The following is a 13,931-nucleotide window of genomic DNA, read 5'->3' as shown; positions in this document are numbered from 1 at the left end:
GGTGCCATTAGATTTGGTGCCCGATATGCAAATGAGCCCTCTGACATATCAGTTATTAGATTATTCACCGCTACATACTTTTGCAGTTTATCTCTTAGAATACAGTCAAATATTTTACATACCACAGATGTCAGACTAAACGGACGATAGTTACCCGGTCCCACCTTCTTAGCCTTCTTAAGTATTGGTACATCATCAGCCATCTTCCAATCTTTTGACACTGGTCCTATGACAAGGGGGTCTAAGAAGTTGAGATGTAACGGTCAATCAATTATCAAGCCCAATTCTCTTAACCCCTTAGTGACCAGCCCATTTTAGGCCCTAATGACCAAGCTATTTTATTCGTTTTTCTATAGTCGCATTCAAAGAGCTATAACTTTTTTATTTTTTCGTCTACATAGCTGTATGAGGACTTGTTTTTTGCGGGATTAGTTGTACTTTTTAATAGCACCGTTTTTGGGTACATATAATTTTTTTATTAACTTTTATTAACTTTTTTGGGGGGATTATAAAAAAAAACTGAAATTCCGCCATTGTTCTATGCGTTTTTAAATTGACGCCGTTCACTATGCGACGTAAATAACATGTTACCTTTATTCTATGGGTCGGTACGATTACGGCGATACCACATATGTAGCGGTTTTTTATGTTTTACGACTTTTGCACAATAAAAACACTTTTGAACGAAAATTATTTGTTTTTGCATCGTCGCTTTCCAAGAGCCGTAACTTTTTTATTTTTCCATCAATGTAGTGATTTTTTAGGCTTGTTTTCTGCGGGACGAGACGTAGTTTTGATTGGTACTGTTTTGGGGTGCATGGGACTTATTGATTCATTTTTATTATGACTTTTTTGGGGGGCAATGGAAAAAAATTGCAATTTCGCCATTGTTTTTTGCGGTTTTTTTTTACGGTGTTCACCTTGCGGTTTAAATTTCATATTAACTTTATTAATGGAATCATTACGGTCGCAGCGATACCATATATGTGTACTTTTTTTTTTTTTTACACTTTTACTAAATAAAACCACTTTTTATGGAAAAAAATGGTTTTTTTTTTTTTTTTACTGGAACTTTTATTATTAATCTTTATTTCACATTTATTATTTATTTCATTAGTCCCACTAGGGGACTTTACTGTGCGATCTTCAGATCGCTGCTATAATGCTCTGGTATACTTCGTATACCAGAGCATTATTGCCTGTCAGTGTACGTCCTAACAGGCATATGTCCAGGGCAGGCCTGGGGGCTTTTATCAAGCCCCCGGCTGCCATGACACCCCATGGGAGACCCGCGATTGCATTTGCGGGCCGCCGATGGGTGACACAGGGAGCGCACTCCCTCTGTAAACAAAGTTAAATGCCGCGGTCGCTATTGACGGCGGCATTTAACGGGTTAAACGGCCGCGATCGAAGTAAACTTCGATTGCGGGCGTTGGAGCAGGAGCTCAGCTGTCATCAGACAGCTGAGCCCCGGCTCCAGCCTGCACGGGAGGCCCCGTCAGCATAGCCTAGGGCCCCTTAGTGATGAACGTAAAAAGGCGTATTGGTGGTCACTAAGGGGTTAATACACGTGGACAAATTCTGTCTGGGACAAGGGCTTTATAAATATTTAGTTTGCCCAGATACAGATGTACTTTGTTAAGTACGTAAGTAATATTGGGTGCAGACCCTTTATTACTGTCTTTCTGAATATCTGTAACTGGCAGCTCACTGGTGAACATAGAGCAAAAGTATGTGTTTAATATCTCAACCTTTTGTTAGTCCTCTACAATTATATACCCACGGTTATCTTTTAAAATCCCCCATAATAAGGACCCCATTAATATTATTTGCTGCCTTTTCTATTTGTAGTAGCATCTTATCCTCAGCCTGTTCAGCTATGTACGTTGGCTTATACGAATTCCAATCAGTAGTTAACCGATATTGCCTGCCCCTTTAATATTTAATGACTACACACTGTCGCATCCACCCCCAATGTCTTTAAAGGTAAAAAAAAGTTTTTATATGATTTGAATTGACCACGATGAATAACAGCTCAACAATTTTATCCATCCAGTGACTTGTATTCACATGGTGGATATCTGTACAGTTAAATATTACAAGACTTGCTAAAATATCACCTTTGTTACATTTGCAATAAAGATATTTTAAGGGTTACTGAAAAGGCCATACTTACTGATACAAGCGCAGGTACAAACACCAATTCCCAACAGGATGCAGACAAACCACAATGCTACATAGAGGGAGATTGCTCTGGTCCAAAATATAGATAAACATCCACTCTCACGCCTACTATTTGTGAGGGGGTTGGCTGCCTAGTATTATCATTGCACACAGATATAACTTCCATAAGTGTACCAGTCACACAGTTACATGTAGTGCACCATGCTGACATACAGCCTATTAGTTATGCCAATACTATTAGATCAGGTGGGTAAAACTAAGCAGCCACCCCCTCATTAATTGTAGGCGTGAGAGTGGATGTTCATTAGTATTTTGCACCTGTGCAATCTCCCTCTATGTTTCCTTGTGGTTTGTCTGCATCCTGTTGGGAATTGGTGTTTGTACCTGCCCTTGTATAAGTAAGTATGGCCCTTTCAGTGATTTTAATTAATATAGATATTTTCTCTGTGATTTGTTTGTAATATGAGTGTAGGGACTCGCAATACGGTGAGGACCCTTGACGCGGTTTGCGAGCTTGCATATTTTGAGCAAAATATCAAGTAATACATCATATTTATCATGGATATATATAATTTATTACGGATATCATCCTTGTAAAATTGGGGGAGAATAGCATGTCAGTACTATGTGTGGAACACTCAGAAGGTGCTGGGCTGCCCGCATGATCTAATAGTATGGACATAACTAATAGGCTGAATGCCATCATGGTGCATTACATGTAACCGTGTGACTGGCACACTTCTAGAAGCTATATCTGTGTGCAATGATTACACTGAGCAGCCACACCCATCATGAATAGTAGGCGTGAGAGTGGATGTTCATTAGTATTTTGCACATGGGCAATCTCACTCTGTGTAGCATTGTAGTTTGTCTGCATCCTGTTGGGAACTTGTGGCCTTGTATCAGTTAGTATGAGGATCCTTGACGCAGGTTGCAGGCATGGCCAAAATATCAAGGAATACCTCATGCTTATCATTATTGCAGGATGCAGTCTACATTCTAATGTTGCGGGAGAATGGGCTGTTAGTAGTGCACTTAGAAGGTGCTGGCAGCGCGCATGATCTGTAAGCCAGTATGGTGCACTACTTGTAACCGTGTGACTGGCACACTTATAGAAGCTATATCTGTGTGCAATGTTAATACTAAGCGGCCACACCCCTCATTAATAGTAGGCGTGAGAGTGAATATTATTAGTAGTTTGCACCTGTGAAATCTCCCTCTATGTATCATCGTGGTTTGTCTGCATCCTATTGGAAATTGGTGTTTGTACCTGCCTTTGTATGAGTAAGTATGGCCTTTTCAGTGATTTTAAATTAATATAGTTCTTTTCTCTGTGATTTATTTTAGGGGTTAACGGGACCATGAAAATGCAGAATTTACAGGAAAGTGTAATATCAGTGCATGGAACTTTGACTGAATTTGTCCTGAAATAGTCCAGAAGTGAAATAACAGTATTATGTGTCATGGTAGTATTCCCTTTGGAGGTAGATGAAAGTAAACGTAAGAACATACCCTGGGTAGTCAGGCCTCGTATAATTATGGAAAGGTAAGAAAGTTCACATTCAATTAGCTTTTGTGGTATCTTGTGCCAATAAGAGTTATAAAATAATAAGAAAAATTAGTATTTAAAAGTTCTGTATTGTCCTTTAACTTGTTGCTTGGCCTGAGTTGCATGCACATAGATGTATTACATTACTGCCAATTATATGTTTGCTTCCTGACTGCTGTGAAAATGTTCCTAGGCTAGACCACTGCAGACACAACCAAAAACCAAGCAATGTTCCAGAGGAAAGAACACACAGTTCTAATTTTGGTAACATTCAGGCAATTTCATTCCTTAGCTGACAAATTATTTAATAAAATGGTCTGCGGTTTATTTCTTACTACAACTATGGGACAAAAAAATGTAAGTTATGCAATTGCTGTGATTTTGCCTTATCCACTTATATAGGAGAAAGTACAGCGGCATCTAAGCCATTATAAAGAGGGGATGGCCCCCTCTGTCACCCCATCGCCCCCCACCCCCACAATCTCGGGGTGCCGCTGGCTGTCATGGCAGCCTGAAGGCCTTCGGGTCTGCCTTCTTTCTGCTCCCATTAAGCCCTGCCTCGCTGGTAAAAAAGTATCATACACTGCAATAGATAAGTATTGCAGTGTAAGGTACAAGCGATCAAAAATGTTCCTTGTTCAAGTCCCCTAGGGGACTAAAAGCAAAAAAAGAGTTGAATAAAGTTTTTTTAATATACCAAAAAAAAAAGAAATATTGAAAGTAAAAAAGGAAACCCTTTTTCCATTTCCCCTAAAGTAATGTCCAAGAAAAAAAATATTAGAATTGGTATCGTCACGTCCGTAAAAGTCTGAATTATTCTAACATAACATTATTTAACTCGCATAATGAGCGCCGTAAAAAAATAAAACCGCTAGCTTTGCTGTTTTTTGGTCCCCTTAGCTGCCAAAAAAGAATGTAATAAAAAGTGATCAAACGTCGCATGTACCCAAAAATGGTACCAATAAAAACTAAAGCTCGTCCAGCAAAAACACAAGCCCTCACACCAGTCAATCTGTGGAAAAATTACTTTGTAAACATAGTAAAAATGTTTTAAAAAGTTACAATTTTGTATCGCTGTAATTGTATAGCAGAATACAATACGATACAATACCTACAGAATAAAGTTAACATGTCATTGTACCGAAAGTTTTGCCGTATAACAAATCCCAAAAAACAATGGAGGAATTTTTTTGGCCTTTCCACCCCTAAAACATTTTTCTTTTCAGTTTTCCAATACATTATATGGTACATCAAACATTGACATTAAAACTACAACTCGTCCCACAAAATGTTAATGGAAAAATATAAAAGTTATGGCTTTTGTGATGCGCGAAATAAAAAATTAAAATGAAAAATGTCTGCCATGCAAGGGATTTAGACTGATGTACCAGTGGCAGCACACTTTTTGGACAATATGGAGCAAGCTATTTAACAAGCCCTGTTTTTTTACCTGCTTTTAACCATCACCACAAATCTTATTTGTGGAGGTAAAAGTAATAGTGGCTCTTTCTAATTTTATATGTAACTATAGCAGAAAACAGACATAATTGCTTTAAAGAGGCTCTGTCACCAGATTTTGCAACCCCTATCTGCTATTGCAGCAGATAGGCGCTGCAATGTAGATTACAGTAACGTTTTTATTTTTAAAAAACGAGCATTTTTGGCCAAGTTATGACCATTTTTGTAGTTATGCAAATGAGGCTTGCAAAAGTCCAAGTGGGTGTGTTGAAAAGTAAAAGTCCAAGTGGGCGTGTATTATGTGCGTACATCGGGGCGTTTTTAATACTTTTACTAGCTGGGCGCTCTGATGAGAAGTATCATCCACTTCTCTTCAGAACGCCCAGCTTCTGGCAGTGCAGACACAGCGTGTTCTCGAGAGATCACGCTGTGACGTCACTCACAGGTCCTGCATCGTGTCAGACGAGCGAGGACACCGGCACCAGAGGCTTCAGTTGATTCTGCAGCAACATCGGCGTTAGCAGATAAGTCGATGTAGCTACTTACCTGCAAACGCTGATGCTGCTGCAGAATCAACTGTAGCCTCTGGTGCCGGTGTCCTCGCTCGTCTGACACGATGCAGGACCTGTGAGTGACGTCACAGCGTGATCTCTCGAGAACACGCTGTGTCTGCACTGCCAGAAGCTGGGCGTTCTGAAGAGAAGTGGATGATACTTCTCATCAGAGCACCCAGCTAGTAAAAGTATTAAAAACGCCCCGATGTACGCACCTAATACACGCCCACTTGTACTTTTACTTTTAAACACGCCCACTTGGACTTTTGCAAGCCTCATTTGCATAACTACAAAAATGGTCATAACTTGGCCAAAAATGCTCGTTTTTTAAAAATAAAAACGTTACTGTAATCTACATTGCAGCGCCTATCTGCTGCAATAGCAGATAGGGGTTGCAAAATCTGGTGACAGAGCCTCTTTAACCCCTTCCCGCCGCAGCCATTTTTCAGATTTTCTTTTTAGTTTTTTCCTCCCCACCTTCCAAAAGCCATAACTTTTTTCCATTGATATAGTCCAATGAGGGCTTGATTTTTGCGGGACGAGTTGTACATTAAAAAAAACGTTATTTTACAAATTTTTACTTTTTTTATTAGTCCCCCTAGGGGACTTCAACCAGCGATGTATTGCAGTATATCGTGATTCTGACAGGCTTCTATTAAGCCCTGCTGGAGGCAGCGCTTAATAGGAGCACAAAGATGGCGGATCTGGGGGCCTTCATTAGGCCCCCAGGAAGCCATAGCATCCATCGCCACCCCGGGATTGCATTGCGGGGGGGGGCACGATGAGCTGTTAGAGGGGGTCGCCCCCTCTTTGTAACGATTTAAATGCCGCGGTCGCTATAGACCGCGGCATTTAACGTGTTAAACGAGCGGGATCGCGCTGGAGCATACAGCCGACACCCGCATCGTATCGTCAAATTTCGGGAAGGGGTTAATAAATCTTCCAAAATTAAAGGGGTTTTCCCATATTAGCAAATTATAGCATATTGCCATCCTATACCATCACTTTATGATCGGTGTGGCCTGCCCACGAGGGCCCCCGTGAATCAAGGGTTAATAAAGTGAATGGGGCCAAATGTCACCCCTTCCCCACCATGAATGGGGTAAATATTCAGAACGGGGAATGGCGCCATGGCTCCTTGATTCTAGCAATCGCTGGGGGTGCTAACAACATCTAGCAGACAACATTATTGTGCTTGTTTTGCAGATCACGTGGGAGCCTAGTCAAAATGAAAAGTAGCTACACAAGTACGCTAATAATGACCTAATTATATAATAATAATAATAATTGTACATTTTGTGTAGAACTTGACTTTAACCAATGACCATTTATTTTGTGGAGTTAGCCTTTAATCAATGATCACTTATCTACACTATATGGACTAAAGTATTGGTACACTAACACATTACAACTACAGGAGCTTTTATGATATCCCATTCTAAATCCAAAGGCATGAATATGTAGTCCCCCCACTCCCCCCCCCTGCAGCTAAAACAGCTTCCACTCTTCTTCGAAGGCTTCCTACAAGATTTTGGAGTGTGTCTGTGGGAATTTTTGCTCATTAATCCAGAAGAGCATTTGTGAGGTCAGACACTGATGGTAGACGAGAGGGCCTGGCTCGGCTCACCATCTCCGTTCTAGTTCATCCCAAAGGCGTTGGATGGGGTTGAGGTCAGGGCTCTGTGCAGGCCAGTCAAGTTCTTCCACACTATACTCACCCAACCATGCCTTTATAGATCTTGCTTTGTGCTTTGGCGCACAGTCATGCTGGAATAGAAAAAGGACCTTCCCCAAACTGTTCCCACAAAGTTGGAAGCATAAAATTGTCCAAAATGTCTTGGTATGCTGCAGCATTAATATTATCCTTCACTGGAACTAAGTGGTCTAGGTCAACCCCTGAAATACAACCCCATAGCATTATCCCTCCTCCACAAAACTTTATAGTTGGAGCACTGCAGTCAGGCAGGTAACATTCTCCTGGCATTCGGCAAACCCAGACTCATCCATTAGACTGCATCAAACCCAGACAGATATAGAAGCGTGATTCGTTACTCCACAGAACACATTTCCAGAGTCCAGTGGCGGTGTGCTTTACACCACTCCATCCAATGCTTGGCATTGTGCTTGGTGATGTAAGGCTTGCAAGCAGCTGCTTGGCCATGGAAACTCATGCCGTAAGCTCCCGGTGTACAGTTTTTTATGTTAATTTCAGAGGAGGTTTGGAACGCTGTAGTTATTGAGCCAGCAGAGCGTTGGCGACTTTTATGCACTATGCGCATCAGCACTTGGCGACGCCTCTCTGTAACTTTACGTGGTCTCCACTTCGTGCCTCTTCCACCCTGCAATAATACCACGCACTGTTGCTCGTGGAATATCTAGGAAGGAAGACATTTTATAAACTGACCAGTTGCAAAGATGGCATCCTATTACAATACTACGCTGGAATTCAGTTATCTCTTTAGAACGACCCATTCTTTTATAAATGTTTGTAAAGGCGACTGCATGGCGAGGTGCTGGATTTTATACACGTAGCAAAGGGACTGAATGAAACACCTGAATTCAATGATTATGAGGTGTGTCCCAATACTTTTGTGCATATAATGTATGTTTATTGTACATGAACCAATTGGTAACATTCCCCCTTCTACACGAATCTTTATTCTCTATTTTGCACAGGTCCAACGCTATCCAGTGGATTCTGCTTTTTACGCTTGGATGCTTCTCACTCTCAGGGCGGATCCACACAAACGTGAATTGCGTCCGTGCAGGCTGCGTGGTTTTCACGCGGCTCGCATGGACCAATAGAAGTCTATGGGGCAGTACAGACAGTCCGTGCTTTTTGCGCAGCGTTTGTCCGCTGCGTAAAAAGCGCGACTTGTTCAATATCTCTGCGTATTTCGCGCATCACGCACCCATTGAAGTCAATGGGTGCGTGAAAACCACGCAGGTCGCACGGAAGCACTTCCGTGCGAACTGCCTGTTTCGCGCAACAGCTGTCAAAAGGATGAATGTAAACAGAAAAGCACCACGTGCTTTTCTGTGTACAAACATCCAAATGGCGTGTCATAATGATGGCGGCTGCGCGAAAAGCACGCAGCCGCGCATCATATGATGCTGCCTCAAGGAGCAGGTAAGTGGCTTTTGCGCATGCAAAACGCCGCGTGTTTTGCGTGCGCAAAAACGCCACGTTTGTCTGAATCAGCCCTCAACTATACAATCTAGATCTTGTTTAGACATTTTCATCAGAACTTGTGACCAGATGTGTCTTGAAATTACTTCCCCCATCATCCTGCAGGCATCTGGTACTTAGCTGGAAATTCAGGAGTTAAAATTAAAAACTGCTATGTTTTCCCTGGGAAATCCTAAATGCCCTAAAAATGTTATATTTTTAGTGATAGAAATGTCGTTTTTGTCAACCTTGTCATAGGAAAAAGAAAACAGCTGTGCACATCTCGCTGTCTCTCCTGGCTGGAGATTCCACATGTCTTATAGATTCCGGAGCTTGACCTAGGAAATTCCAATCATCTACACACACACACGATTCTGAACTGCTGTGCTTTATAATTGTTTATGTATGGGAATGTGACCATTGTGAGGAAAACCAGAAATCCGGAAAGTGGGACATGCCAAAATGCCATAGGGAGGAGCAGGATTGTGAAACTAGATAGATAGAGATAAATGATAGATGATAGATAGATAGATAGATAGATAGATAGATAGATAGATAGATAGATAGATAGATAGATAGATAGATAGATAGATAGATAGATAGATAACTAAATAGATAGATATAAGATAGATAGATAGATAGATAGATAGATAGATAGATAGATAGATAGATAGATAGATAGATAGATAGATAGATAGATAGATAGATAGATAGATAGATAGATAGATAGATAGATAGATAGATATAAGATAGATAGATATAAGATAGATAGATAGATAGATAGATAGATAGATAGATAGATAGATAGATAGATAGATAGATAGATAGATAGATAGATAGATGATAGATAAATAGATAGATAGATAGATAGATAGATAGATAGATAGATAGATAGATAGATAGATAGATAGATAGATAGATAGATAGAGATAGATAAATGATAGATGATAGATAGATAGATAGATAGATAGATAGATAGATAGATAGATAGATAGATAGATAGATAGATAGATAGATAGATAGATAGATAGATAGATAGATAGATAGATAGATATAAGATAGATAGATATAAGATAGATAGATAGATAGATAGATAGATAGATAGATAGATAGATAGATAGATAGATAGATAGATAGATAGATAGATAGATACTTATACATGAATTCCTATATAAATCATGATTTTTTTTACATGTGTATAACACCCTAATAAATTCTCAAAGTACATGATAAAGGTGAAACCAATGAAATGTTATTTACTATTGTCATTGTTAAAGAGGTTGTCTCTGTTACCCACCTCGCTCGGTCCCAGCAGTTTGTCACCCCGAGCAGCCGCATCTCTAGCCGACGGCCGTGTCAGATTTTTAGGCCTCCTTTTCTGCTTCTACCTTTAGTCAAGGCCCTGTTGCATCTGGCCGCGGCCCTCCTCCTCTGCCCGGCCAGCAGTGCCAGGTTGCCAGGGAGACCGGCGCTCTTGGATAATATCGGTTCTGGCAGCCTATTTTAAAGGGACTCCAGCTGTTAATCTTAGCCTGCAGATCAAGGTACATACCTTTTTGGTCCTGATCCTGTCCCTGACCTTGGTCTTGTCCTGGATTACGCTCCTGTCTTGCCCTTTGGATTTGTCACTTAGTTCCTTTGGTACTATTCTTGACACCTTACTACTGTTGTGTATAATTCCAGGGCTTGCTACTTCCTGACTACCAATCTGCTATGTTCCTGACTCCGCTAAAGTGCAGCCGCTGCCAATTAGTGACTATTTTGGGGACTGCAACCTGGGAACCTGACCGGGAAAGTCCATACCTCCTTGTCGAGGTTAAGGGTGGAGAACGGGGAGATTCCGTAAACCAGTCTATCCAGACTGATTTCCCCAACCCAGATACAGCTCAAGTCCATGAACGTAATTTTGTGTTATTGCAGGTAGTGGTAATCAAAAGAGAGCTTGTACCTTAAAGGGTAACTAAACGTTCAACAAACTTCTGACATGTCATAGTGACATGTCAGATGTTTTGATTGGGGGGGGGGGTCTGAGTATTGAGACCCCCACCAATCACTAAAACGAAGTGGCAGAAGCGCTGAGCCGCTTCATTTCTGTTTGGCCTTTTCCGGAAATCGATGAAGCGGTGTACATGCTCAATAGAAAGTCTATGAGTCGTACAACGCTACATCAGCTTTCCTGAAAAAAGCCGAACAGAGACAAAGCAGCTCATCGCTCACAAGAGCGCTTCTTCCGCTTAGTTTTAGCGATTTGGTGGGGGTCTCAGTGCTCAGACCCCCACCAATCAAAACTTCTGACATGTCACTATGACATGTCAGAAGTTTGTTGAATGTTTAATTACCCTTTAATAATCCTTGCTGAACATTTTCTAGGTGTTCAATTATCGTTTCTTTATCTAAAACATCCAATGGCGGATCATCATTAGGGAGTTTTAGGGGGCGATTACAATGTACAATGCAGTTTTGTTGCCTTTTTTTTCCCGCGAGTTTACCGCGAATCGTGGCAAAAACCGAGACAAAACTGCCACAGATGAAAATGTATGACACCTTATACATTTCCATCCGTCCATACCCGAACAGCCATCTCGATACCTTCTTACAAAGACAAAAACCACATGTCAATGCCGATGGCATTGAGATGCACTCCTTCACTCCTCATATATTCATCACCCGCTCCCTCTAGTACCCTGTGATGCACAACAACACCTCCATTCCTCTTTACAAAACAGGCAACCTACTTATTCACCTTCACACGCGCCTTGTTAAAAGCGACAACCGACCTTGCCCCCTCTATACCTTGCACGCCACTATATCCGACCAAAGGATCAGTATGCCTAGGAAGGAAGACCATAGGCGAAGCAGATCCAGTTTAATACAACTGTATTGTATGGGTCTGTACGATTATGGCGATACCACATATGTATAGGTTTTTTATGTTTTATTACTTTTGCACAATAAAAACAGTTTTGAACTGAAATTATTTGTTTTTGCATCGTCGCTTTCCAAGAGCCATAACGTTTTTATTTTTTCGTCAATTTAGTGATATGTGGACTTGTTTTTTGCGGGACGAGACGTAGTTGCATTGGTACTTTTTGGGGTTATATGGGACTTATTGATTAACTTTTATTATTAAATTTTTGGGGTGGCAATGGGAAAAAAAGCAATTCCACCATAGTTTTTTTTTTACGGTGTTCATCTTGCGGTTTAAATTACATGTTAACTTTATTGTTTTTGTCATTACGGTCGCGGCGATACCATATATGTGTATGTTTATTTCATTTTTACACTTTTTCTAAATAAAATCACTTTTTAATGGAATCTTTAACAGTAATCTTTATTAATAATTTTTATTTAACATTTATTTTTATTTTTTTTTAATCCCGCCAGGGGACTTCACTATGCGATCTTTTGATCACATATATAATGCTTTGGTATACTAAGTATACCAAAAGCATTATTGCCTGTCTGTAAAACGGACAGGCAATCTATTAGGCTGTGCCTCTGGCATTTGCAGTAAACTTCGATCGCTACCGTTTGAGCAGGAGCACGGCTGTCATTAGACAGCCGAGCACCAGCTCAAGCCTGCACCCGTGCAGGACTTAGACTAGGCTGGTTTGAAAAGGCGGCGGTCTAGCCTAAGGCCCTTTAGTGACTGCCGTGAAAAGGCATATTGGTGGTCAATAAGGGGTTAAGAACTACCAAGACTCATTGTCCCTTCGCTATCCCAGCTGAGTACCAATTTGGTCTTCAGTTAAAGACAGTGTCGGACTGGGGTACATTTGGCCAACCAAAGTAATTGATTCTGAGGACCAACCGTCCAGCTATACAGAACATGTGCACGTTTGTAATGAATTTCCCTGCCCAACCAATCAGAGAGCTAGCATTTCTATTTGAATCACCTGTGCACAGGCCTCAGTTATAGGTGCTCGCTAAATGAAAAGTAAGGGGAGCATGGTAAACCAATGTGTTGCGCCACCATGCTTATAGTGTGTGGAACAAGAGGGAACCCATATAAGGAGTTTTTTTTAGTGCATAGGGGAGAGTGGGCAGCTGAACTGCGTGGAGTGCATCGTAGGCTGCTGGTGTTATGCAGTGGTAGAGAATCAGATCCATTGGCCAGAGCGGGCTTAGATTGTGAACATTCTGGACTATACATCACTCTGATAGGACAGAGGCAGGCCATGGAGGAAGGTTGCCTGGCGGGTTACAATCATGCCAATGATGAAGTGGTGCTGGTGGCAGTGTATTATTTTCTTGTTGGAGTAATAGTTCTTGGAAGTCTGCTGGGGGCTGTGAAGATAAGCCCGGGAGTGGTAACCACAGAGGTGATGAGCAGTACTGTGCTTGAGTCTGTAGTGGGGACTGGTAAGATTCCTGGATTGATGGGCCTGTAAGGAACACTCCAATAGGAGATTGGTTGCTTTGTAGGCCTTAAACGTGGCCTGATAAGTGTAGACCTGGGAAAGACTGGACTACTCAAATAGTTATTGTAGCTAGCGGTAGGCCTTGAGATTAGGGCCCTAATGGATAGTCTACTTAGATCCTGAATTGGCTTGGGTATAAGTGCCTGTTGGGCGTGTTTGGCTGAGGACGTTGGACAGGAGTGTCCTGAAGCAAGTGAACCCTGGAAGTGTGGGTCGGAGCTATTGGGATACAATGGGCTCTGGAAGCTTGGCCCAAAAGGAGGAGACTGTGCGCTTAGAGGGTGCTGGAAGGAGGAGAGCGACGTCTGACAGTGGGAAAGCTGTGAAGGAAGCGGAAGGTTGTGTGACGTAACGGAGCCTGGGAGTAGTCTTTCGAAAACAGAGAGACCCGCGACAGGAAGAAGTCCTTTTTTGTTAGTAAGTGTTTTTCTGTTTAGGTATTTTAATAATGATCAAGAGACTTTGCCACTTTTAGTGTTGTTACCATTAACGCCTTGTTCACAACACATGTTTTTTTGTTTTTTTTAGAGCTAAACCGGTCCATAGAGCTCCATTGTCAGACGGAGGCCAAAAGAGTGTCCTTTTGGCCTCCATCT

This window comes from Rhinoderma darwinii, chromosome 5 (assembly GCF_050947455.1).
Source record: "Rhinoderma darwinii isolate aRhiDar2 chromosome 5, aRhiDar2.hap1, whole genome shotgun sequence".
In the NCBI taxonomy this organism is placed as follows: domain Eukaryota; kingdom Metazoa; phylum Chordata; class Amphibia; order Anura; family Rhinodermatidae; genus Rhinoderma; species Rhinoderma darwinii.
Note: the sequence above shows the minus strand (reverse complement) of the source record.